This window comes from Chiloscyllium plagiosum, chromosome 7, assembly GCF_004010195.1.
Source record: "Chiloscyllium plagiosum isolate BGI_BamShark_2017 chromosome 7, ASM401019v2, whole genome shotgun sequence".
NCBI lineage: Eukaryota > Metazoa > Chordata > Chondrichthyes > Orectolobiformes > Hemiscylliidae > Chiloscyllium > Chiloscyllium plagiosum.
In genome coordinates, this window is record NC_057716.1 from 28,455,026 (window position 1) to 28,480,018 (window position 24,993).

The following is a 24,993-nucleotide window of genomic DNA, read 5'->3' on the forward strand; positions in this document are numbered from 1 at the left end:
TGGGAGGAGGTGTAGTCTAGGTAGCTGTGGGTGTCGGTCGGTTTATAGTAAATGTCCGTGTCAATTCGGTCGCCCGAGATAGAAATGGAAAGGTCTAGGAAGGGGAGGGAGGAGTCTGAGACGGTCCAGGTGAATTTGAAGTCGGGGTGGAAGGTGTTGGTAAAGTGGATGAACTGTTCAACCTCCTCGTGGAAGCACGAGGCAGCGCCGATACAGTCATCGATGTAGCTGAGGAAAAGGTGGTGCCAGTGTAGCTGCAGAAGATGGACTGTTCCACATATCCTACGAAGAGGCAGGCATAGCTGGGGCCCATGCGGGTGCCCATGGCTACTCCTTTGGTTTGGAGGAAGTGGGAGGATTGGAAAGAGAAGTTGTTCAGGGTGAGGACCAGTTAGTCAGTCGAAGGAGGGTGTCAGTGGAAGGGTACTGGTTGGTATGGCAGGAAAGGAAGAAGCGGAGGGCTTTGAGTCCTTCGTGATGGGGGATGGAGGCGTACAGGGACTAGATGTCCATGGTGAAGATAAGACGTTGGGAAGTGAAAATCATGGAGGAGGTGAAGGGCGTGGGTGGTGTCCCAAACATAGGTGGGAGTTCTTGGACTAAGGGGGACAGGACCATGTCGAAGTATGCAGAGATGAGTTTGGTGGGGCAGGAGCAGGCTGAGACGATGGGTCGTCCGGGGCAGTCAGGTTTGTGGATTTTGGGCAGGAGGTAGAAACGGGCGGTGCGGGGTTGTGGGACTATGAGATTGGAGGCAGTAGATGGGAGATCCCCTGAGGTGATGAGGTTATGGATGGTCTGGGAGATGATGGTTTGGTGGTGGGAGGTGGGGTCATGGTCAAGGGGGCAGTAGGAGGAGGTGTCCGCGAGCTGGCATTTAACCTCAGCGGTGTAAAGGTCGGTGCGCCAAACTTCCACCGCGCCTCCCTTGTCTGCCGGTTTGATAGTGAGGTTGGGGTTGGAATGGAGGGAGTGGAGGGCTGCACGTTCCGAGGGTGAGAGGTTGGAGTGGGTGAGAGGGGTGGAGAGGTTGAGGTGGTTAATGTCGCGGCAGCAGTTGGCTATGAAGTGATCGAGGGCAGGTAAGAGGCCAGCACAGGGTGTCCAGGTGGATGGGGTGTGTTGGAGGCGGGAGAAAGGGTCGTCAGAGAGTGGGCGAGAGTCCTGGTTGAAGAAGTAGGCGCGGAGGCGAAGGCGGCGGAAAAATTGTTCGATGTCATGCCGCGTGTTGAACTCGTTAATCCGAGAGCGTAGGGGAATGAAGGTGAGGCCTCTGCGGAGGACTGATCTTGCATCCTCAGAGAGGGATAGTTCTGGAAGGATGGTGAAAACACGGCAGGGCTGGGAACTAGGACCTGGTGTGGTGCTGGAGCTGGGAGTAAGGGGGGGGTTAGGTGTGGGGGTGGGGACGGGATCGGCAGTGGGGCGGGGTTAGGCATGGTGACGGAGATCGGCTTATTCCCGATAGCCGCGGAGGCCGCGAATCTGTCGGCGATGGTCTTCCTGGCGATCGTGGAGGCGGTTGTCTGGGCGGCGATCGCGGAGGCTGCGAGGTCGGTGGGGGCGGAAGTGACGTCATGGTTCGCGGCGGCGGTTGCTGCCGCGGGCGCTCTAGCGGCTGCGTGGTTAATGGTGCCGGAGTGATTTCGGAGGCCGATGGAAGATTCTGGAACAGTTGACAAGGACTTGAACTTTCACCGTAAGAACTGAGTAACAGGAGTAGGTCATTTGTCCCCTTGAGCCTGTTCTGCCATTCCATGAGACCATGGATAACCTTACTCCATTTAACTCCATAACACTGTTGCTCCAAAGCCCATAACACCGGCAGAAAAAGACCCGTTAATCTCAATTTCAAATTTACCCATTTCTCAACCAGCAATTGCCTTTCATAGAAGAGAGAGCAAAATTACTGCCACTCTTTGCAAGAACAAGTGTGGAACTGGAATAAGGCTTCAAGTAGCTCATGTCCGCATTGTAACCCTGTCTGTGATATATCTTTTATGTACACCAACCTGATTTTGATTTTAGGGTCATAGAGATGTACAGCATGGAAACAGACCCTTCAGTCCAACTCGTTAATGCTGACCAGATATCCTAAACTGGCCTCATCCCTGGTTGCCTGAATTTGGCCCATACTTCTCTGAACTCTTTCTATTCATGTACCGATCCCTATGCCTTTTAAATATTGTAATTGTATGCAAATCCACCACTTTCTTTGATGGTTCATTCCATACACACATCACCCTTTGACTGAAAACATTGCCCTTTAGATCCCTTTTAAATCTTTCCCTCTCACCTTAAACCTATGCCCTCTAATAATTTAATTTCAAGTTAAACAATTGAACGCAATAGTCCAAACGGCACCTAACCAATCTCCTGTATAGCGCAACATGACATCCCAATGCCTATACACAATGCACTGAATAATAAAGGCAAGTGTACCAAATGCTGCCTTCTCCACCCTGTCTACCTGCAAGTCCACCTTCAAGGAACTATGAACCTGCACCCCAGGTCTCTGTGTTTGATTACCTGCCTAGTAAAGGAAAATAAGATGTCTAACCTGCAGCCAATCTTTTCCCACAAAATAAAACCACAGAATGATATCATCGTGGAACAGTACAGTTAAAAAGTTGAACACATGCTGTCCATCCGGCCTGTTCTAGTTTTCTCGAAGGACATTCTAATTAGTCCCGCTCCCCTGCTCCTTCTTCATGGATAGCACTTATCTGATTGGTGAGGTGTGGGAGGGGATTCCTGTTCAGCCATCAAAATTGGAGGGGTACACTTCCCCTGCAATGTCAGCTATTTGAAGGTACTGTGTCCCTCACTCACTCCTGCCAAACGACTGGCTGACAGCACTGTGGTACCTTTGGTGCTGGCTGGAGCAGTTGCTGCTACACAGACTTTCACTCCCCCCACCTCCACCCCTCTCCAATCCTCATTGTCAGGAGCCAGCCCAGGGCCAGGACGTGCAGCCGATTCATGGCAGCATCTGCATCCTAGGATATGGAGGATATGGGCCAAATGCTGGCAAACAGGACTGGATTAATTTAGCTTATCTAGTTGCAATGGATGAGTTGGATGGAAGGGTCTGTTTCTGTGCTGTACAGCTCTATGACTCTATGGCTCAAGAAGAGTCAGATGCCTCTCATAGAAGTAGACTTGACATTGCGGTGTTTAATGCCTTTAACAGGCAACAAAGACTGGTGTCACTGAGTGACCACATCTTACCATCATAATATGGACTCATACCCATAGCCACATCTTACAACATGGGAAATTGCCACATTAACAGAGGCTGAGTGTGTGCTGTAGCCAATCATTTTTCATCATTGGCTGATTTTCCTGTCCACTGATTTAGTCTGGTTCTGCAAAAGGCCATTCGTCAAATTATGCATTTACCCAGCCCTCTCCCAAACAGACAGTGAAGATGAGAATCTACCCTATATGACCCAACACCTTGGAATGTATTTACAGGAACATTTCTTTATGTTGTCAGTGACATGTAATGGACAATGAATGCTTGAGAATTTTAAATGTTGATCATGGTTCATGGTCCTAGTCAGTGTTTCTGTAAGAGACATGATCATGATATTGTTACAAATAAGAGGAGAAGAATACACTAGTAATCAAGCCTACTTTACCACCAGTTACCATCATGAATATTAATAAGTGTGTTGATTCAATCATCAACATGGTCAATTGTTTCCCTTTTGCACTACTATTCATAATAAAATAAACTTCACCATGTTTCTTTAATGAGCTTAAAATAATCCATTAATTATAACATAAAACGTTTGCTTAAACAGGAGGCAGAATCTAATAAACGTCTGAGGAATAATCCCAAATTTGAATTACAATCTCCATTTAATCCCTGGCAGACACATTCACACAACGCATTCACATAACAGACTCTGCAGAGATTATTTTCAAAAATGAGGGGCGAAAGGAAAGAAATAACACCGTTGTTGGTCAAGGGGTGAAAAGAAAGCAAAAAACTTGATTAATTTTCAGGGTTGGCCAGGTTTCTTGTTGACAGATTTGAATTGACCACAGGTATACGAATGATTTCAACTCAGATTGAGATCATGCTGCATCTGATTTTTCAGAAAGTAGTCATGGTTCAGCCTTTCAGGTTTTGTAAGGTGGTCAGAAGTACAAATATTTGCTAACTTTACCAGGTTTTCAAGAACCTCGGCCAGGAGAAGGAGAGAGGCAGTCAGACTTGCCACCTTTGGGTCTTCTTCCATACTGACAACAAAGGGTTGCTCAGCAGCCATCAGTACAGGGGTGCATTTAATATATTCCAAAGCTAGGTTTGCCAGCAATTGAAGGACACAGACCCTCACTATTCTCTCCCTAAAAGCTTTACTGGTCTTTTTCTCCAAAGTCTTTTGACTTTCTTTAAACAGTAGATAAACCATTGCACACTGAACTGTTGACTTAATTTCCAAGGAACTGTATGGTTAAAAACCTTTTTCAACCCAGAAAGTGTCCAAACTGTTCTGTCTCTTCCAGTTTTCAGGTACTCCATAAACATCAAAAAGAATGAGTGACAGCAACTACAGTAAGACAAGCAAGTTGTCAAACAAGTGCAACAGAATACAATACATACTTCTCCAATTTGGGCGGCACGGTGGCACAGTGGTTAGCATTGCTGCCTCACAGCGCCAGAGACCCGGGTTCAATTTCTGCCTCAGGCGACTGACTGTGTGGAGTTTGCACGTTCTCCCCGTGTCTGCGTGGGTTTTCTCCGGGTGCTCCGGTTTCCTCCCACAGTCCAAAGATGTGCAGGGTCAGGTGAATTGGCCATACTAAATTGCCCGTAGTGTTAGGTAAGGGGTAAATGTAGGGGTATGGGTGGGTTTCGCTTCGGCGGGTCGGTGTGGACTTGTTGGGCCGAAGGGCCTGTTTCCACACTGTAATCTAACCTAAATCTAATCTAAATAGGTATATGGTCACCAGGTCATGATAAGTTGTCAAACCTCCAAACTATCACATTGCAGTTTGAAAGGTTAGACTCAGCAAACTCTGTTTACAATATACAACATCTATGTATTTACCACTAGAATCTCCTTTAAGGTTCACAAAGATGGACTGAGAAGGACAGAACAGAAGAGGTCATCATCATATCCAAGTGGCTTATATTGGTGATACTGGAAACTTGGACAAACACCAATATATTTTTGAATAAAGCGAAAATAAAATTCAACTTTTTGTCAAGGTATTCACTGACATCCATGGGGTAAAGCGATGAATCAAAGTGAGTGGTTGTAGCTAACTTGTAGTTGTACTGAAAAAGTTCAGGTCAGTCCTCCAAACATTATCTGTGACACAATTTTAATAGTGGGAGTAAACAAGGGAGAATTCATCCTAACATTTCTGGAATTGATTCTGTTTGGGCTGATTTAAATTCAAAAGTGGGCTTTTGACAACAAAATATCTGAGCTTGACAGTAAATAGATACCATTTCTATTCAGCGCAGACAAAGCTGTAACTGGACAGCAGAAAATGTTGAAGGGCTTATCTGGATCTGTGAAACTCATAATGAATGTAAACATACTCCAGTGCAATCTTTAAGTAGCTCTTTTGGTTTCTCATCCATGGCAGAGTCTGTGACCATGGGTGAGACATGACAGATGATTGACTGATCCATAATCTTGTGCTTTCAGTACAAGCTGCACTGTTATTAATATGATATCTTCTTCACAGAACTCAGTAGATACTCAAAGTGGGATCTTGGGAGCAACCTCCCCTCCCGCTTCTGGACTTAAAGGGGTGCCACCAGTCTGCCTGATGCCTTTTTACATTGTTGGCTGCAGCCTTCTGCCAGCAGTCCCTCTCCCTTCTCTAGGCCTCCATTTCTTTCGGCCTCACCTTGACCTTTTAGTGTCAAGAGATCCTAAGAATTTGACGGGTCTCTCTCAAGATCATGAATGAAGCACAGTTTACTCAAAGGTTTCACTTTTGCCTACCAGTTTTCCAGAGGTAGCAAGTGTGTTTCTCTGGGAAAACACTGAAACACGATGCTTACATAGTAATTCATTCACGTCTTCTGCCTTCAGCGATAGAGCTCTGTGTTGCAGGTACTGCACATCTGAGAACTGCCCGTACATTATCAGAAAAACTTGAGACAATGCAGCGCTCCATCAGTGCCTCACTGGGAGGGTCACCCTGGAATACGTGGTCAGAATCCGAAGGGGAGGAAGTTACCTACAATCTTTTGAGTTTGGTTTGAGAACTGACATAGCAAAGGAGACCATTCAGCCCACCATGTTCTCTCTAAGAGATTTATCCAGAGAGCATGGTGGGCTGAATGGCCTCCTTCGCTATGTCAGTTCTCAAACCAAACTCAAAAGATTGTAGGTAACTTCCTCCCCTTCGGATTCTGACCACGTATTCCAGGGTGACCCTCCCAGTGAGGCACTGATGGAGCGCTGCATTGTCTCAAGTTTTTCTGATAATGTACCGGCAGTTCTCAGAGGTGCAGTACCTGCAACACAGAGCTCTATCGCTGAAGGCAGAAGACTTCTACTGGCTCTGCTTCCTTTATAGCGTGCAAAATTTTCCCTTTCAAGTTTCTGTTGTTACTACTGGACTCTGTTCTGGTTCCAGCTGGACTGTCCGAAACAGTTAATCTCATTGCTGACAAGGAATGAGTTTTTCGTTCATTGTGTACTGTTCTTTACTCTTTATCCTACTTTATTCATTTACCTCTTCCCCCTACGCTGGGTTTGTTGCAACAAGGTTAAATTAAAAAGAATCCTTTCCCTCGCGAATACCTTTCCTCCAGAAGCAAATGAACTTACGATTTAAACAGACATTCTGGAATTAATAAAAAAGTGTGAGCATATTAATTACTAAAAGCAAGATGATATGCTAACATAGGACTTGTACAGATTGCAAATAAGAGATGAATCCAAAAAAATTTAAGGTTTTTTTTCAAAATCCATGTATAGATCATCTCTGGAATTGTTTACGAAGAACGGATAGTTGAACATTGTGGACATGGTGGAGCATTCCAGTAGAGTTGATGTTGGCAGTTGAACAGGTGACTTTTTAAGACTTGGTTTTGCATGCTGATTCTTTGTCCTGGTTCCTCATTTTAAACTGGTTTCTAGCTAAGCTAGCTGACTTCTAGCACTCAGAGTAGGAGAAGGTCTTTCCCTGCAACACGGGGTAACTAGGGATAGTTCTTCAACTGTGAAGTTCACAGCATGCTTACGCTCAACCCCAGGTGGGTACACATGCTTTAGTGGAGTTGAAAGTACTTTTTAGATCCCTTTCCTTGTGTATTCCCGGACAGTAATCAGACATGTCTGCAAAAAGTGGATTTCTGAGTGCTACTTCTGAAGAAGGGTCACTGGACCTGAAACATTAACTCTGATTTCTCTCCACGGATGCAGCCAGAGCTGCTGAGATTTTCCAGCAATTTCTGTTTTTGTTTCAGATTTCCAGCATCTGCAATTCTTTTGTTTTGTTAACTTAAACCTGTGATGTTTTGATCATACCCTAACAAAACCCCTCAGGCCTTTCTGCTTAAAGTTTTTTTAAAATGGCTTCTTTTGTAATGTATGATTTGATGATTTGGTAAAGACAGGTCTTGCCATGTGTGAAACTACAATGTCAGTTTTTTTGGGGTCACAGGACTGTTTGCCTGCAGATAGTGAATATGTCAACATATGTTTTAGCACACTGGAGATACACAAGCCTCAGGTTCCTCTTAGGAAGTCGATAGGTGATACCACAAGAAGTCCCTTTGTTTCTTGAGAGTTCACTATCCCCATTCCTTTAGCATCCAGCCATTAAAGTAGGTTAGCTACCTTACCATGATGAAAGCACATTTGTGATACATTAAACTTGCATTGCACATCAACTGAGAATTGGTAAGCTTGTACCAAGAGACTGACAGGGGACATGATTGAGATGTATAAAATTCTGAGGGGCGTGGATATAGCAGAAAGAAAGAAACTTTCTTGGTGGAGGGATCGATGACCAAGGACCAGATGTTTCAAGTAAAGACAGAGGTTTAAAGGAAATTTGAGCAAAAACATTTTCATCCAGAGGGTGATGGGAATCTGGAACTCACTGCCTGTAAGAGTGATAGGGTCAGAAATCCCCATAACATTTGAGATGTATTTAGATATACACTTGTGATACCAAGACATACAAAGCTATGGGCCAAGTGTTGGAAAATGGTATTGGAATAGTTAAATGTTTGTTTTTGACCAGCTTGAATACGATAGGCTGAAGGGCATTTTTCAGTGCTGTCGGCCTCAATGGCTCAAAGTCCTGATTATTCGATTGCCCTGCACTCACTCATCTACACTGCCTCCAAGTTTGATAAAAGTCTCGAGTTTAAAATTCTCAATCTTGTTTTCATATCCCTCCAGGCCTAACCTTTCTCTATCTTCATCAGCTCCTCTAGCCCTTAGCAATTATCATTTTAACTCTCCACTGTCCAATGCCCCAAACATTCCTGCCTGGTGAACCGTTTGTACTCTTAACAACTATATATATTGCATTCACTGCTCAAGACATGATTTCCTCTATGCTGGGAACACTCAAAGCAATCTTGGCAATTGCTGTTCAGCCACAAGCTCAATCCTGAGCTTCCAGTTCCATTAAAACCCTTTGCCCCATTGGACATCATTATGTCCAATGATGCTGAACATAAAGTATGAGTAATGGCACCTGACCTTCAATGAGGTGCTTTACAGCTTTCTAACCTCAATGTTGAGTTCAACAATTTCAGGTCAGAACCATTTGCCTGCTTTCCCATTTATCCATCTCTAGAGCTATTTTTGTTTTTGATTTAAAAGGCGCGTCATCATCCCCTTTTGTCCCCTACATTGGTCATTTAACCTCCTTTGCCCTCCATACCTCTCACACACATTGCCTCCGATTTGTCGCAATCCTTGTCTCGCTGCTTGTTTTAAGTCGGTTAATACCTGCTTGTTTTCAGTATTGATGACAGGTCATTGACCTGAGATGTTAACTCGGTTTCCCTCATGACAGATGCCTCAGGTCTGCTATTTGCTGCATTCCCTGTTTTAATTTCATATTTTCTGCATCTACAGTATTTTGCATCTATAACCCCCTGAGATCTCTGCACCACTCCTCCATTCACTGCTATGCCTCCAGCTGCCAAAGCATAAAGCTCTTAGATTCCCCCCCACCAAACCTCTGCACCTCCTCAAATCTCTCTTCCTTTACAAGATCCCTTCAACCATATGCTTTGGAGAGGGTGCAGAGAAGGTTTACCAGGATGTTGCCTGGTCTGGAATATTTTAGGTATGAGCAGAGGTCGGATAAACTCGATTATTTTCACTGGAAAGGGGGCGGGGGGGTGGAGTAACCTAATAGAGGTCTACAAAATTATGAGAGGTATAGGTAGAGTGGATAGTCAGAGACTTTTCTCCAGGGTGGAAAGGTCAACTACAAGATGGCACAGGTTCAAGATGAGAGGGGGAAAGTTTAGGGGAGATGTGTGGGGAAAACCTTTCACACAAAGGGTTGCAGGTGCCTGAAACGCACTGCTGTTGGAGGTGGTGGAAGCAGGCATGTTAGCAACGTCTAAGGCGTATCTTGATAAACACATGAACGAGGTGAACAGAGAGATAGAAACGGCCTGCGGGCAATAAGTAGTGGATCTAAATAAGGATTAGGAATCAGTTTGGTGTGTTGAAGGATCTGTTCCTGTGCTGAATAGTTCCTTGTTCTTATGTTGCTGTTTACCTGTCCTAATATCACCTCACATGGAAAATTCCAACTTCAGATTTTGTTTGATAACTCACCTGTGAACTACTTGGGATATCTGACTGTGTTAAAAATATGACCAAGGGAAGAGAGTAGTCCACTTGGCCATTTGAGCCTGCCCTGCCATTCTATAAGATCTTGGATGATCTAATTTTAATTTCAACTCTATATTTCTACATACCTACCCCTTCATCTCCTTGGCCGTCAAGAATCTATTTACATCTGCCTTAAAAATATTTTTAAGATTCTGCATCCACTGCTTCCTGAGGAAGGGAATTCCAAAGACACTCAACCCTGTGAGAGAAAAACAAGGTTCCTTCTCTTACCTCCGTATTAAATAGGTGACTCTTTATTTTTAAATTATAAACCCCTAATTCTAGACTCTCCCATGAGCTGAAACATCCCTTCCACATCCACCTGGAAAGGACGTTTCCCCTTGAAAGTTGCGATATAAATGCAAGCATTTGTTTTACAGTGTGGGTTAGATAGAATCCTGCATTTGGATGTGAGTCTAATTAATTGCATTAATCACAAAAGAAAACTTAATTACTGGAAATGATTGAACATAATTCTTGTTAACGTTACTGCATGTTGCACTGTGTCTAAGCTGATACATAAAATCATCCAGGTGAGTAGATATGCGAGCATCAGGTTTTTATGCTGATTCGGCATCTGAGTGAAGGTGACAGACTAAACCCTCTGACATCCCTCATAGATAGCTGGAAGAGGGCACTTGCATGGAATCTCAATGCTGTGAGAACCTGCAGTTCAGCAAATTGTTCTTTTGTTTTATTGACGTGATGATGAGTGGCTTCAGGCATGAGGAGAAATAAAGGTCAGGATCAGAAACCCTGGGTGGAATCTTCCAAGTCTGACAGGTCTCTCCTGTGCTGAAACATCCATGCTATTCCTTAGAAGGGAAGGGATCAGATCATGACCAGACACAAAATTATTTTCCTCCGCGATCTTCCAATGGAATATCCTCCAGCACTGACTCAGCGTAGGTATCCTTGGAGGCAGCAGCACAAAACATTTGCACAGAAAAGCATACAATTAACAAATTTCAATTATTTATTGGAGAGGCCACTTTTGGAGTACTGTGTACAGTTCTGTTCTCCCTGCTAGAGGAAGGATATTATTAAATTGGAGGGGGGTTCGGAATAGATTTGCCAGGATGTTGCTGGCACTCAAGGACTCGCTAGAACTTTTTTCACTGGAGCATGGGAGGTTAACAAGTGACCTTATATCCACCACTTCCTCTGACAGTTCATTCCATACACCAACCATTCTTTGTGTAAAAAAAGTTACCCTTCATGTCCATTTTCAATCTTTCGCCTCTCACCTTAAAACGTATGAACCCTAGTTTTGAATTCCCCACCGTAGGGAAGAGACATTTGCTATTTACCCTGTCCATGTCCCTCATGATTCTAATAAACCTCTATAAAGGTCACCCCTCAGCCTTCCACGCTACAGTGAGAAAAGTCTCAATGCCACAAGGATCTGTTCTGGGTCCACTGCTTTTTGTCATTTATATAAATGATTTGGGTGTGAACAGTTAGTACGTTTGTAGATGACACTTAAATTGGGGGTGTAGTGAACAGCGAAGATTACCTTAGAGTACAACAAGATCTTGATCAAATGGACCAATGGGCTGAGGTGTAGCAGATGGGGTTTAATTTAGATAAATGAGAGGTGCTGCATTTTGGAAAGGTAAATCAGGTTAGAATTTATATACTTAACGGTAAGGTCCTGGGAAGTGTTGCTGAACAAAGAGACCTTGGAGTGCAGGTTCATAGTTCCTTGAAAGTGGAGCTGCAGGTAGATAGGACAGTGAAGGTGGCATTTGGTATGCTTTCCTTTATTGGTCAGAGTACTGAGTACAGGAGTTGGGAGGTCATGTTGCAGCTGTACAGGACATTGGTTAGGTCACTTTTGGAATATTGTGTGCAATTCTGGTCTCCTTCTTATTGGAGAGATGTTGTGAAATTTGAAAGTGTTCAGAAAAGATTTACAAGGATGTTGCCAGGGTTGGAGGATTTGAGCTATAGGGAGAGCATGAAAAGGCTGGGGCTGTTTTCCCTGGAGTGTCGGAGGCTGAGGGGTGACCTTATAGAGGTTTGTAAAACCATGAGAGACATGGATAGGGTAAATAGACAAGGTCTTTTCCCTGGAGTGGGGGAAACTAGACGGCATAGATTTAGGGTGAGAAAGGAAAAATTTAAAAAGGGACCTGAGGAACAACGTTTTCATGTAGATGGTGGTGCATGTATGGAATGAGCTACCAGAGGTAGTGTGGAGACTGGTACAATTGTAACATTTAAGGCATCTGGATGGGTATATGAATAGGAAGGGTTGAGAGGGATATGGGCCAAATACAGGCAAATGGGACTAAATTAGATTATCATATCTGGTCGGCATGGATGAGTTGGACCGAAGGGTCTCTTTCCGTGCTGTACATGACTCTATTAAGCCTATTTTTACAACTCAAGCCCTCCATTCCTGGCAACAAATTGGTAAATATTTTCTGAACCCTCTCCAGTTTAATAAATTCCTTCCTGTAACAGGGTGACCAGAACTACACATAATATTCCAAAAGACACCTCACCAACATCCTGTTCAACCTCAATGTGACATCTGAACTCCAATACTCAAAGGTCTAAGCAATGAAGGCAAGCGTGCTAACCAACCTGTCTACCAGTGAAGTAAATTTCAAAGAATTATGCACCGGAACCCCATGGGTGTCTGTTGTACAATACTATCCAGAGTCCCATAAGTTCTGCCTTGTTTATTTTGCCAAAATGCAACACCTCGTATTGATCAAACTTAAACTATCTACCATTCCTCAGCCAATTGACCCACTTAATCAAGATATTTTTGTATTCTCAGATATGATTAATATTGTCCAGTATACCACCAATTTTGGTATAATTCACAAACTTGCTAACCATGCCCCCTTTCTTCTCATCCGATTCATTTATAAAAATGACAAACAAAAGTGGACTGATTCCTGTGGAACACCACTGGGCACAAACCTCCAGTTTGAAACACAACCCTCCACCACTACTCTCGTGTCTCCTACTGTAATGCCAATTTTGTATTCAATTGGCAAGCTCACCCTGAATCCCTTGTGACCTAACTTTGCTAATTAGTCTACCATGTGGAACTTTATCAAAGACTTTACTAAAGTCCAAGTAAACAACGTCTACCAGGCTACCCTCAACCTCAAAAAACTCCATCACATTTGTGAGACATGATTTTCCCTCACAAGACCAGGTTGACTATCTCTAATCATCCCTTGCCTCTCCAGATGCATATAAATCCTATCTTTCAGAATCAGTGCAAATAACTTACCCATCGCCAATGTCTGATTCACAGGTCTATAGCACAGATTTCAACTCAGTGACAGTCTGGCAAAGTCCTGTGTAAAGCCCATGGAACGTTACACATGTAACACCTAAAGATGTCAAAGAAATATAAAACAGATAGAACTGTAGCCTCCTGTGACTACACAGATAACAAGGGTCTGATGGCCTCGTGCTAAAGAAAAGCTAGCCCCCTGCAGATTCGGTCCCAAAAATGTTTTGTGTTTTTCTCTGTGAATAATACACAAAAACACGGGTTCAAAAACCAAGTTCAACGCATGTGGACTAGTGAGACTGAACACTCTCAAGTGTTCCTACCTGTGTTTGAGTATTAGTGTGATTTGAAGGTCAAAGAGAAGACTGTCTTGCAAGTAAAAGAAGACGCTCTCTCACTCAGTGCTGAAAACCAGTTAAAAAAGGAATCTGGATAAAGAAACTTTAGCTAACCTATAAAATCAAGAATGTCAAAAATTAACTGTTCAACTAGCAATGCCAATATTAGAAATTTTCACAACAATGGCCACAATGTTTAATTGTTCACTCTGCCCAAAAGAAATCAGACTGATCTGTGTATAAATACACATCTTTTAAATTTTCACTCTTTGGATTCACCTCATAGTTCAGATATATTTGTATGTTTACTGTGTTGCTAATTCTTTTCAGGTCTTGTAATCAATAAACTCTCACCCTTTTTATTAATTCAAGAAAGCCTGGTTAAAACACAAGTTAACTTGGGTCTGGGAGAAAGATATCCATCAGAGAAGGAATCTTTTTTCAAATTAACTTTGCTGCAACAAACTAAGGGGGTAGGTGAATGAAGAAGGGAAGCCAGTTCATCCCTCCTTACCTGGACAGAATGGTGACTCAGTGTTAGCACTGCCAGGGACCTGGGTTCGATTCCTTCCTTGGATGACTGTATGGAGTTTGCATGTTCTCTCCATGTCTGTGTTGGTTTCCCCCATGTGTTCTAGTTTCTTCCCATAATCCAAATGTGCGCAGGTTAGGTGGATTGGCCATACTAAATTGTTCATGGTGTCCAGGGGTGTGTAGGTTAGGTGGATTGGTGCATGGTAGATGCAGGGTTACAGTGATAAGGTAGGAGGGTGGGTTTGGGTGGGGTGTTCTTTTGGAGGGTTGGTGTGCACTTGATGGACCAAATGGGATACACTGTAAAGATTCTATAATTCTACCCAGGAGCTAAACAGTTTGGGGTATTTCATCTGGAGCCATAACAGATTGGGGAAGCTCACCTGGGGTCTGGGTATAATAATATCACAAGGATAAATTCATAGAATCATAAAATCCCTACATTGCAGAAAGAGACCATTAGGCCCATTGAGTCAGCACCCATCCTCCGAACAGCATCTCATCTAGGCCTTGGGCTTCTGCTCTATACAAACTATAACAACTGCAAATCAATATTTAAAAAATCAAATTCAATTTAATAACTGGTGGAAACTAATTTCCGTTACATTATTGATTAAAAAATGACATGCAAATGAAATAACAAGAATCTAACTTTGATTAGTTATGGTTAAAGTTGTTCCAGCATATTGAATTAATCAGTCATTAAGCTGGTAAAAATAACAAAATTGACAAGGAATGAGGATAGGAAAAGGCAAAAAGGGGGAAAAATTAATCCCGCCATAAGGTGCATATCATCATTCATTCATCAGCTCCTGTTGAAAGTTTTTCAACACAGAGGCTTGAACAAGTTGAAGAACCAGTTTGTCCTACATCTAAGGGATCTTTCTCCCTCAACACATTGAAAAGTTATCCTGAGACAATGGGTGATTCTCACTAATCACAATAATGATTATTTTTGAAAAGATTCTTCAAGAACAGATTTCAGCGAGAGTCATCTGCTCATCAAAATCCCTTCTTTCAACAATGTCTGTACACTTACAAACTCTCCTTTTCAAGTACAATAGCACCAGGGAGATATCCCAAAGAGTAACCCATAGGGAAATATTTCATTGGCAAAAATGGAAATTGCTAGAAAAGCTCAGCAGGTCTGCAGCATCTGTGGAGGAGAAATCAGAGTTAATATTTGATAATTATAGATCTACTTGGAAAAAATTTTAATTTCCTGAGATGGTATAATATGAGTATGTCCCTTGGCCACCATACCTCTGCCTCCCAATTCAACTTGGTATCTACTTTGAAGGTTAGATACCTGTAGCTGGTGGCTACTTCGGTGTGTACATTGATATGTATACCTATCACAGTGACATCGCAAATTCATTTTTATCCTAAAGGTTTATAACCAGTTCCATGGTCTTGTTGTCATTGCACTATTGAATAAACATCTCCACGGAGTTCTTATAGCTTACTTTGTCATTCCTGAATGATGCCCACAGATACATCAATGTACTTTGTTATGTCACCATACTCTGATCAATAATTATTAATACAGAAGATGAAAAGCAAAGGCGAAACTACCCAGTCCTGAGGTGATGCAATATTTATCAACATGAGATCTGAGTGGATCTCAGAGTCTAACATCTATTGGATCCCATTGCGAGAGTAATCACTAATCCAAAATAAGAGAGTAAGATTAACATCAATGTTTTTTAATTTCTCAATAATCTTGAATGGCTGTCTGGTATTAAAAGCTAAAAAGAAATCAACCGAGGCAGTGTGAGCATAACTACCTAATCCTTTCATGTATTATTGGATCAAATGGACCAAGATCAGAAGATCATCATCCACTGACTTATGAGGTTAATTGGCAAACTGGAACTGATTCATATGTGGAAGAGGATCTAAAAGACCCTTTGACACAATGCATTTGAAACACTGCATGACTATGGGTTACAGTAACATCACAGAGATTATCAATAAACAGAGAGGGGTAATTTCTCTTTAGCAATATAACCAGGTCATTTAATACGCAGACCTCAATGCACTTGGATGAAAGAAATGAGGAATGGAGTGAAACATGGCTGCTTCCTAGCTCTTACTCAGTTGGCATCTTCTACTCTGTTGGCATCTTCTTCTCCATGCTGCTGAAATTGCCTTCCCTGCGGTTATGGAAGGGCAATACCTGCAAACTAGATCAGACTCCATCCAAACTACAAGCAAAGAGAAGCGCAGCAAATCTCAATCAGCGCACTCCTCGGCAGTAGTGATGCTTTGTAAGCCGCTCACCTGGAAACTCAGCTACAAAGACTGACGGATGGTCTCCCACATGACTCGAACTTGTTCACTCCTACCATAGGCAAAGTTTGGTCATAGGACAGGATGTCACGTCTTCATCCTTAATCTTTCTAAATAAAACCCTACTGGATGCAGTCAGCAAATTCTGTTCCCTGGAGTCCACGGTGATGAACCGCTTATTGCGGAACCTGGTGAACAATAAAGCTGTACAACCATAGGTCAATTCCTGAGTTATGGAATAATATCAATCTGACAGTTCGGACCAAGCTGATGATTTGGAAGGCCTCAGTTCTCAGCAACTTGCTGAATGGCTGTGAAACTTGGATGAATTTTTCATCTCTTGATAGCATTCTTAATTTTCATCTTCATTGGTGGTGGTACATTCTGGGCATCTTGTGGAAGCTCAAGATTGTGGTAGTAGGTATCCAGAGACAAAACCCACAAGTATGTTGTGTGAGATATTATATTCTAGGTCCCTTCACCAACCCAATCAACTGCTTTATATTCCCCACTCAAGTGCTTTATGTTTCTTCATTCATTACTCATTTACTAACCCACTCACAAGCAAACATCATATTCCAGTTTCATTCATTCATAAAACCCTGGTTCTGTAGTATGTTTTACTATTAAAAGATAGACCAAATTAAAATAACCCTTTCAACCATTACTGCTTTTCCACACGTTCAATTCTTATCAGCCCTTGCTACAACCAGTGTTTAGGCCTATTGAACTCTGAATAGGTGTAGCATATTCGGAACAATGCCATCCCCACCATCATGTCTCCAAGAAAGACTATTATATTAATCAGCCCTTACCAACCATGTCTTGGACCTGAATAGGTTACAGAACATCAAACATTTTCCTCAGTTAGTATGAACTTGTTAAATACCTTTTAAGTAGTTGGCTACCCCTTTAAGAAACTGTCTGTCAAAACAGCAATTGTACGAATGAATGAAACTCACACCGGCAAATAGTAAACAAATCTCACAACCGACCTGCGGTAATCAGTTTAATATCCTGTATTCTTTTATTAAGTACAGGTATCGTTTCTAACTTATTTAGAGTATATAGGCTATATTTTTACTAACTTAAAAGACAAAAGCACTAATAACTCTTAATTATACAAGCAGACTGGACAGACACTCTTAATCCTATCAAGAGTAACAACCAGCGCTTAGCGTGTTTTACCCCTCTCCTGTCTCCCAAGACAGAAGCCCCTCAAACCTTTGTATCCAATAGATAAAACAAAGTTACACCATGGTAATGGAATTTTAATATGTGTAAGAACTGTGTATAAAAGAGCTCTTGTAAGAACTGTATTTCAGGATTCTATTGCCGCCTCGAACTTGTGCTATTGCAGTTGCTGAATAAAGAAGCTATTTTCACCACTCACTCAGTCATTGTTTGACCACGATCCCACAATTGATACTCATGAAGCACAGCAATTTCCCTGGCTCAGGCATGTTTGCATTCCCAAGGATTTTCTGTACGGGGACTAATCCGAGTAAGAGCAGCAGTATGCTTCTAAATGCAACACAAGGGCCTGAAATATTGATTATGGCTCCTGTCCTGGGAGACACTAACAATGACAGAGGAAGGTGGGCTGGCATGTGCCACTGAGATGACCAGTGGTTAGGCAACTGGTGCCAGCAGTGAAAATAACAACCTGCAACCACACACTTAATAACCGCTTCAGATGTGGCATTTGTGGCAGATCTTGCCTCCCATGGCTCTCACCAAACCCGCACAACATAGTCAACATGCTGCATGTTGACCATCTCAGGCAGGATGCCAAAATCCAACTTCAAGTTGTAACATTTTGACATTGACTGTGAGAACGCCAAGCCCTGATTTATAAAGATAATTGTCTATTGAATATTTCATTTAAAAAGTTAAAATTCAAACCACAAAGTGCTTGACATTGATTTTTTTTTGTAATCACTGGTTCTCTGTTTTGTATAATTTGGTCCACTGAATGTTAAGAGAATATGTTTCTCAACAAATCCTCCACTGCTACCTCACTTACACCTTTAGAAATCTGTTCCCAGCAGATTGTAAGCCTTCTGGCTCAGAGACTGTCTGCCATTATAAATACATGAGATTATTGCTATTTTATTACTAACTATAACTAAGCAGAAAGCACTCTTCATTCTAGCTTCACATTTAGTGGCCTTGTGTAACTCGCTATTTGGGAAATTGAGATGGGAAACGCATCCAAATTACCAGCACTTACATTAGAGCATTAATGTTAAGATGTAATTATAATTGGATAATATTGTTGATGCCAAGAAGTGAAAATTTAAACTGGTTTGAAGACAAATTTTAATTTATAGACTTTTAATGACTGCTTATTGAAATAACTCCACAGAGACTGGCAACTCACCCTTTATTTGCACACGGAGAATCCTTGACACTGATCCAGCTCCCTCACATCCAGCTCTCAGAGTAAACAGAACTTCTGACACTCCAATTTATTTTTATTTCATTAAACAGTACAAAATAACAGTTAACAATCAACAGAAAGCAGCAATTCACAAAAAACGACTATACTCAGAGGACTAACCTTCCCCAGTCTGCGTTCCTCCGGGACGGATGTTAGCCACTGGCTCCCGGTCACCCCCGTGCTAACCAAATCACTCCTAACCTGCTTTCCTACATTCAGGTAGTTGGCCTACCAGCACCCAGCTGCTCCGTGTACTGACTCACCCTTTCCCCTGGCCAGCACTCCAACGGGCCGGCCATCAGCTGTCCGGCTCCCCAGTCACCTCCCCGCATACTGACCAGTCCTTCCCCAATCGGCCTTCCTACGGGCCACCGTTGGGCACCTGGAACAGCCTCCCCGCGTACTTACCAGCCTGCCCTACACTGGCTTTCCTGAGAGGACGCTGTCAGTTGCCTGGCCCTGCCTGCTCCATGTACTGACAGGCTTCTCCTGGCCTGCTTTCCCCCAAGCCGATCATCGACCCTCCAATTCCCAGTTGCCTTATGTACTGACTAGCCCACTCTGGCCCGCACTCAAAACACAATTATTATAAAAACACACGTACATTAACGGAATTCACAAAATCCTCACAATACAGTTTCCTGCCCGAAGGCAGAGTCCACGCACGAAGGCAGAAAATTCACAGCCCGCAGCACACACACACAGGTCTCTGCAGAGGCCTGGTCCATCCAAACGACCAGGCCCACTCACAGGAACACAGTACATGGTAAAGGCGCAGTTAACTCGCAGGGATTTGGTTCACTCCTGAAGGCAGAGTCCACAGCACACACACAGGTCTCTGCAGAGGCCTGGTCCATCCAAAGGACCAGGCCCACTCTCATGATCACAGTACGTTGTAAAGGCGCAGTTAACTCACAGGGGTTTGCTCACCTCCCAGCCCACACACAGGTGTTCTGTCTTTACAGAGGCCTCGTCATCCACAAAGGGCCAGGCCTACCCACGGGAACCGCTCATCTGGAAAGATGTATTTTCTCACAAGTGCTCAGTCCAAACACCAAAAAAGTGAAAACACATTCAAAAAACAAAGGAAACCAGAGTGTAAGGGTGCCAGAGTGCCTCAAAATCAACAATGTCCTTTTCTCAAATGATAAAAAAAAGAGTAACACACAGGCTGTAATGAGCCAGTGAAACAACAATCCCCTAATGAGAACTGAAACACATTAACTGTGTAGATCAGGCAGTTTAGAAATCAGACCTCAATAAACAAAAAGGGAATACCACTTAACAAAACTGGCTTTTAAACCAGCTAGTTTAGGAATCAGGTTCTCCCAAAAAACAAGCAGAAACCAACAGCAGCAGTAACACACTGACTGTGGCCCAGCTAGCACAGAGTCAGTCCCCTCCCTGACACAAACGGAGAGTCCTTGACACTGATCCAGCTGCCTCACATCCAGCTCTCAATGAACAGAACCTCTGACACTCCAAATTATTTATTTTTATTTTAGTAAACAAAACAAACCAATTTTACAAAACAATTAACATTAACAGCTGTATACAGAGAAACAGCAATTTACAAGGGAGAGGAACAGCAAAGCCAGGCCCCAAATCCTATCGTTCAACCAGTTTTCAGGGAAATGAGGACAAACCTCAAATCCCATTTTCTGTCATCACAAAACAGTAACAGTAACAAATACATATAAGACAGTCCAATTAGATTTTAAAAAGTGCATAGAACAGAGACCTCCCCACCAACCTAGTAAGGCACCCTGCTCCTACATCCCTTCCGACACTCCAATTTATATCTGCCAGCCAAGGTCCCTGACTGGACCAGATTAACAACCCCAATCAGGGAACTCATATTCTGAGGTCCACCTGGCTGACCTTAATACAGTCCCTAACTTAGCATTTCAGACTACAAATCTAAATTGGTGAGTTTACAAGGTGGAAATTAAAAAGCTCTCACTCAACAACAACTTGCATTTATAAAGTACCTTTCATATTGTAAAATTTTCTTAGGCTCTTCACTGGAAAGTTATCAGAACAAGATTGATGTCAAATCACATGAGGAGACATTTATGACAGAACATGGAATTATCCCAGGCTCTGAATAATGTGGGCAACGATGCAAGGAAAGACCATCTTTCCTTCTAAGCTTTGATCTGTTGGATGAGAATCTCGTTAGTGAGTAGCGAGAGGTCCGATTTGCAAACATTTAGATCTCACTAATTACCTATTCTCGCATCATTCATATGCAGTTTGCTGTTCTCCCTATGCCAGAAAGAAAATGGACAGTTTCCAACTTGGAAGTTAGAGTTGGTACCTGGCAGATCCAGCTTGCCGTTTGCTCCTCTGGACCACCATCTTATTTTTTTATATTCACTTGTGGGACCTGGGCATCGCTGTCTGAGCCAGCATTTATTGCCCGTCCCTAGTTGCCCTTGGGAAGGTGGTGAGCTGCCTTCTTGAACCGCTGGAGTCCACGTGGTGTAGGTTGACCCATAATGCCGAAAGAGAGGGCAATCATGGACAACTATCCTAATAACTCAGAGCATGCTCCTTGGACATGACAACTTGCATCCTTCCAGTCAGTGGAGGTTGGCATTGGACATGCACCTGTCTCATCATGACACACCTCCGACTCACTTACAATATAGATGTCCACCTCAATACTGCACTTTGGAGTACAACAGCACCCTTTCATAATAATGCTGCTGCCAGGGCACTTTGCATGCAGGGGCAAGCACACACCTCATGCTTTGGAGTAAGCAGCATCTCAGCTTACTCACTTTGCACCTACTTGGATGCTCACAGCCATCTTTGCCAATGCATTGCCATCTCTTGTTTTGTGCTTTGACACCACATGCACAGCAGCTCTGTCATGCCTTGTCTTCCAGTATGGGCACAAATCCAGGCAGCTTGACATTGCTGTCAAAAACGATCAATCAAAAGGGGGTGGACACATTGCTGTATGGCACTGTGCTACATCAATCTCATGCCCACGCCATGTGCGTCAAATGCAGGAGGCTGATTTCTCTTGCTCAATGTCCTCATTTTCCTCCTTGGAACACTGCTGGCCAGTCTCCCAGCCCTTCAGCACCCATTGCATCCTCTCTTTGCCTGACTGAGGTGGAGCATAGGGACAGCGCAGCCCATTCTTCCACAAGCGATAATGTGGAGTGAAAAATAGACCTCCTGAAGATGTGGTTCAGCATGATAGGGCACTGTAAGGAATCTACAATTCTAACAATCCTTTTGATATGACTGTGCCAGGCAGTAAGGGGAGTGCGATGACCAGTCAGCCAGAGCCAGCATCAATTGAAACTAGCTGGACAGAATTCGATCAACATCCACCTTCAATTGATGTGAGTTGAGTGAAGCAAATGCAGCTATTTGGGTTTTGATGCATACTTAACAAGTTTTTATTTTGTACTGGGCGTCAAGGAAAGCATAACTTTCTGTCAGAGTTTTAATCTGGTATGGCACAAAGGACAGGTAGCCTGTGTTACTTGATTCTTGTAGCTGCAGTTACAATGAGAGTTAATCAGAGTGCTGATGATGTGGAATAGCAATACATTTACAAGTGTGAGTTTGTGTTTCCATAGAAATGTCACCTGTACCACCCATGTCTCCTTGGAAGCTGTCCTTCTTCATTTCCCTCCCTCTGTCATGTGCTATGAAGGGCTCGTCGTGGCTGTCAGTGGTTTACCTGCAATGCATAGGATCCCTACGGTGTGGAAACAGGCTGTTTGGCTCAACAAGTCCAAACCGACCCTCCAAAAAGTAACCCACTCAGACCCACTCCCCTCCCCTATTATCCTACATTTATCCTTGACCAATACACCTAACCTACAAATCCCTGAACAATTAACCTAACCTGCATATCTTTGGACTGTGGGAGGAAACCAGAGGAAACCCACCCAGACACGGGGAGAATGTGCAAACTCCACACAGACAGTTGCCCAAGGCTGAAATCGAACCTGGATCCCTGACACTGTGAGGCAGCACTTAGCCATCATGCCGCCAGTGGGATTTAAACATGGTACCAGCAATAGAAATCCCAGTAGGTAATCCCTTCCTGCTGAAGGCATGGTGACATGAGAGACGACATATGAAACATAATGCATACATAGTACTGCATGAGATAACACCTGGAGCTCACAGGGAGAAACCCAGTATGAAATTAACACCTGGTCGATTTCTGATACAATTCCGATTCCTACAAGCCTGGACGACAAAGGTAGTTCTTGGAGAGTGTCTTAAAGAAACATTGAGTGATAGAGAGGCAGAGAAGTAGAGAGGATGATCAGAGTCCCAGATCATAAGGGTTTCACAGGTGAAGGCACAGCTATCAATGTTGAGGCAAAGGGTAATGTACAGGGGACCAGAATTGGTGGAATGCAGAGTTTTTGGAAGACTTTAGAGCAGAAGGGCAGACAGTGTTAAGAAGAGCAATGTCCATGTAGGGACTTGAAAACAAGAATGAGAATGCTAGATTTCAGGAGTTGCTGGAGTGAAAGCCCAACAGAGGTCAGTTGGCAAAAGGTTACGAGTGAATGGAACCTTCTTTCTCAATCTCTCTTACAATATTGAGGTTCAATACACAGAGAACCTCATTCTAAATGATGCTACAAGATAAGGAAACTTTTTTTGAAACTGCTAATGAAAGGTCATTGACATGAAACATTCCCTCTGTTATTCTCTCCATCTGTTTCCCGCACTGTTGAGTGGTTCTAACTTCTCATCACGTTACTTCAGATTTCCATCATCTGCATTGTGTGCCAGCAAGAAACTGTACATAAGAATCTTTTAATTGATGTGGGGGTGTGGAGTGTGTGTGGGGGGAGGCTATCTGCTACAGTTACCACATGGTTCTGGCTGACTGGGCAACACCCTGCTCTTACTGCCTAGCATAGACAAATTGAACAGATTCATAGAATTTCTACAGTGCAGTTAGAGGCCATTCAACCCATCGAGTCTGCACCCACCTTTTGAAGAGCATTCCACCCTAATACAGTATTAACCATGGCTAACCAACCTTGCCTGCACATCCTAGGACACAACAGGGCAATTTTAAGCACGGCCAATCCACCTAACCTGCACAACCTTGGACTGTGGATGGATACCGAGCATCCATCAGAAACCCACCCAGACATGGGGAGCATGTGCAAACTCCATACAGACAGACAGTCACCTGAGGCTGGAATCAGACCCGGGTCGCTGGCACTGTGAGGAAGCAGTGCTAACCAATGTGCCACAATGCTGCCCAGTACAGAGAAAGAGAGTCAATTTGTTTGGCCGTGTTGGCATACTTTCCTTAGCCTTCAGGTTCTGAGGAGGGACTTGAAGTGAGAACTTCTCACCTGGAGGTAAGGGCGCTACTGTTACACATGCTGCCATCCATCTCATCAAAGTGTGTAGGTTCTTTAGGGACATATGTATGAGGGTACTAATAAGAATGAAGGGCTTTTGCCTGAAACATCGATTTTCCTGCTCGTCAGATGCTGCCTGACCTGCTGTGCTTTTCCAGCACCACTCTAATCTTGACTGCTAACAGATGTAGTGTTATTTACAAGTTATAAGAATAGACTCAACATTAGCACAAAGACTATTGGGAAGGTGGAGCCTTAAATTTGTCTCTCATAAAATCCTACTTCACTCTGTGCTGTTACAACTCACTGAGGTAATATACTGCAAAGCAAGCCCCACTATTTCAAAAGGTATCCTAAAAGTTAAAGATTTTAATAAGTATGCAAAATTCCCCAACTTTCCCGATTTTCAGATTGATATTGTTGATGGAAAGCATGGGCCAGGTTTCTGTACTGAACTAAAATAATTATTACAAAAGAATTACATGCAACAGGTAAACAGATCAGAACTATTGATATACAACTCGATAAGTTAAAACTCTAATCCTCTCATAAACTTCCCCTTACACACAGAGATAGATGGAAAGACAGGAAATAAACATGGGTTACAGATCGAGTGGTTGCAGTTCACAAGGCGTGCTGAGATGACTGTTATGATTCTTGCGCTGATCAGAATGCTGCTTCTCAATCATCTTTCTCCAGATCCTTCCACCGGTTTGCAAGAGGTACAGGTTGGCTAATTTACTTAAAAATGTCCTTCTAAAAGCTGACAGAAACTGCTGAACAAAAGATAAACTTTTTTCAGATATAAGGTGGCCTGCACTGCAGAGAACAGAGAGTGGGGTGTGGAGAGAGCTCCTGGCCAACAGGTACTAATAAAATAGTAGATGCTGTCCTCAGCATC

The 24,993-nt window shown here is 43.2% G+C and overlaps 1 long non-coding RNA gene across 1 annotated transcript; it reads right to left on the reverse strand.

The window, feature by feature from the left end:
* Positions 1-1,511: 1,511 nt before the first annotated feature.
* LOC122551996 lies at positions 1,512-21,734 on the reverse strand. The gene is made up of 3 exons (XR_006312246.1): positions 21,724-21,734; positions 13,515-13,520; positions 1,512-1,611 (listed from the first exon to the last, which is right to left on the reverse strand). It is a non-coding gene; the product is annotated as an uncharacterized LOC122551996 (long non-coding RNA).
* Between the last annotated feature and the right edge of the window lie 3,259 nt (positions 21,735-24,993).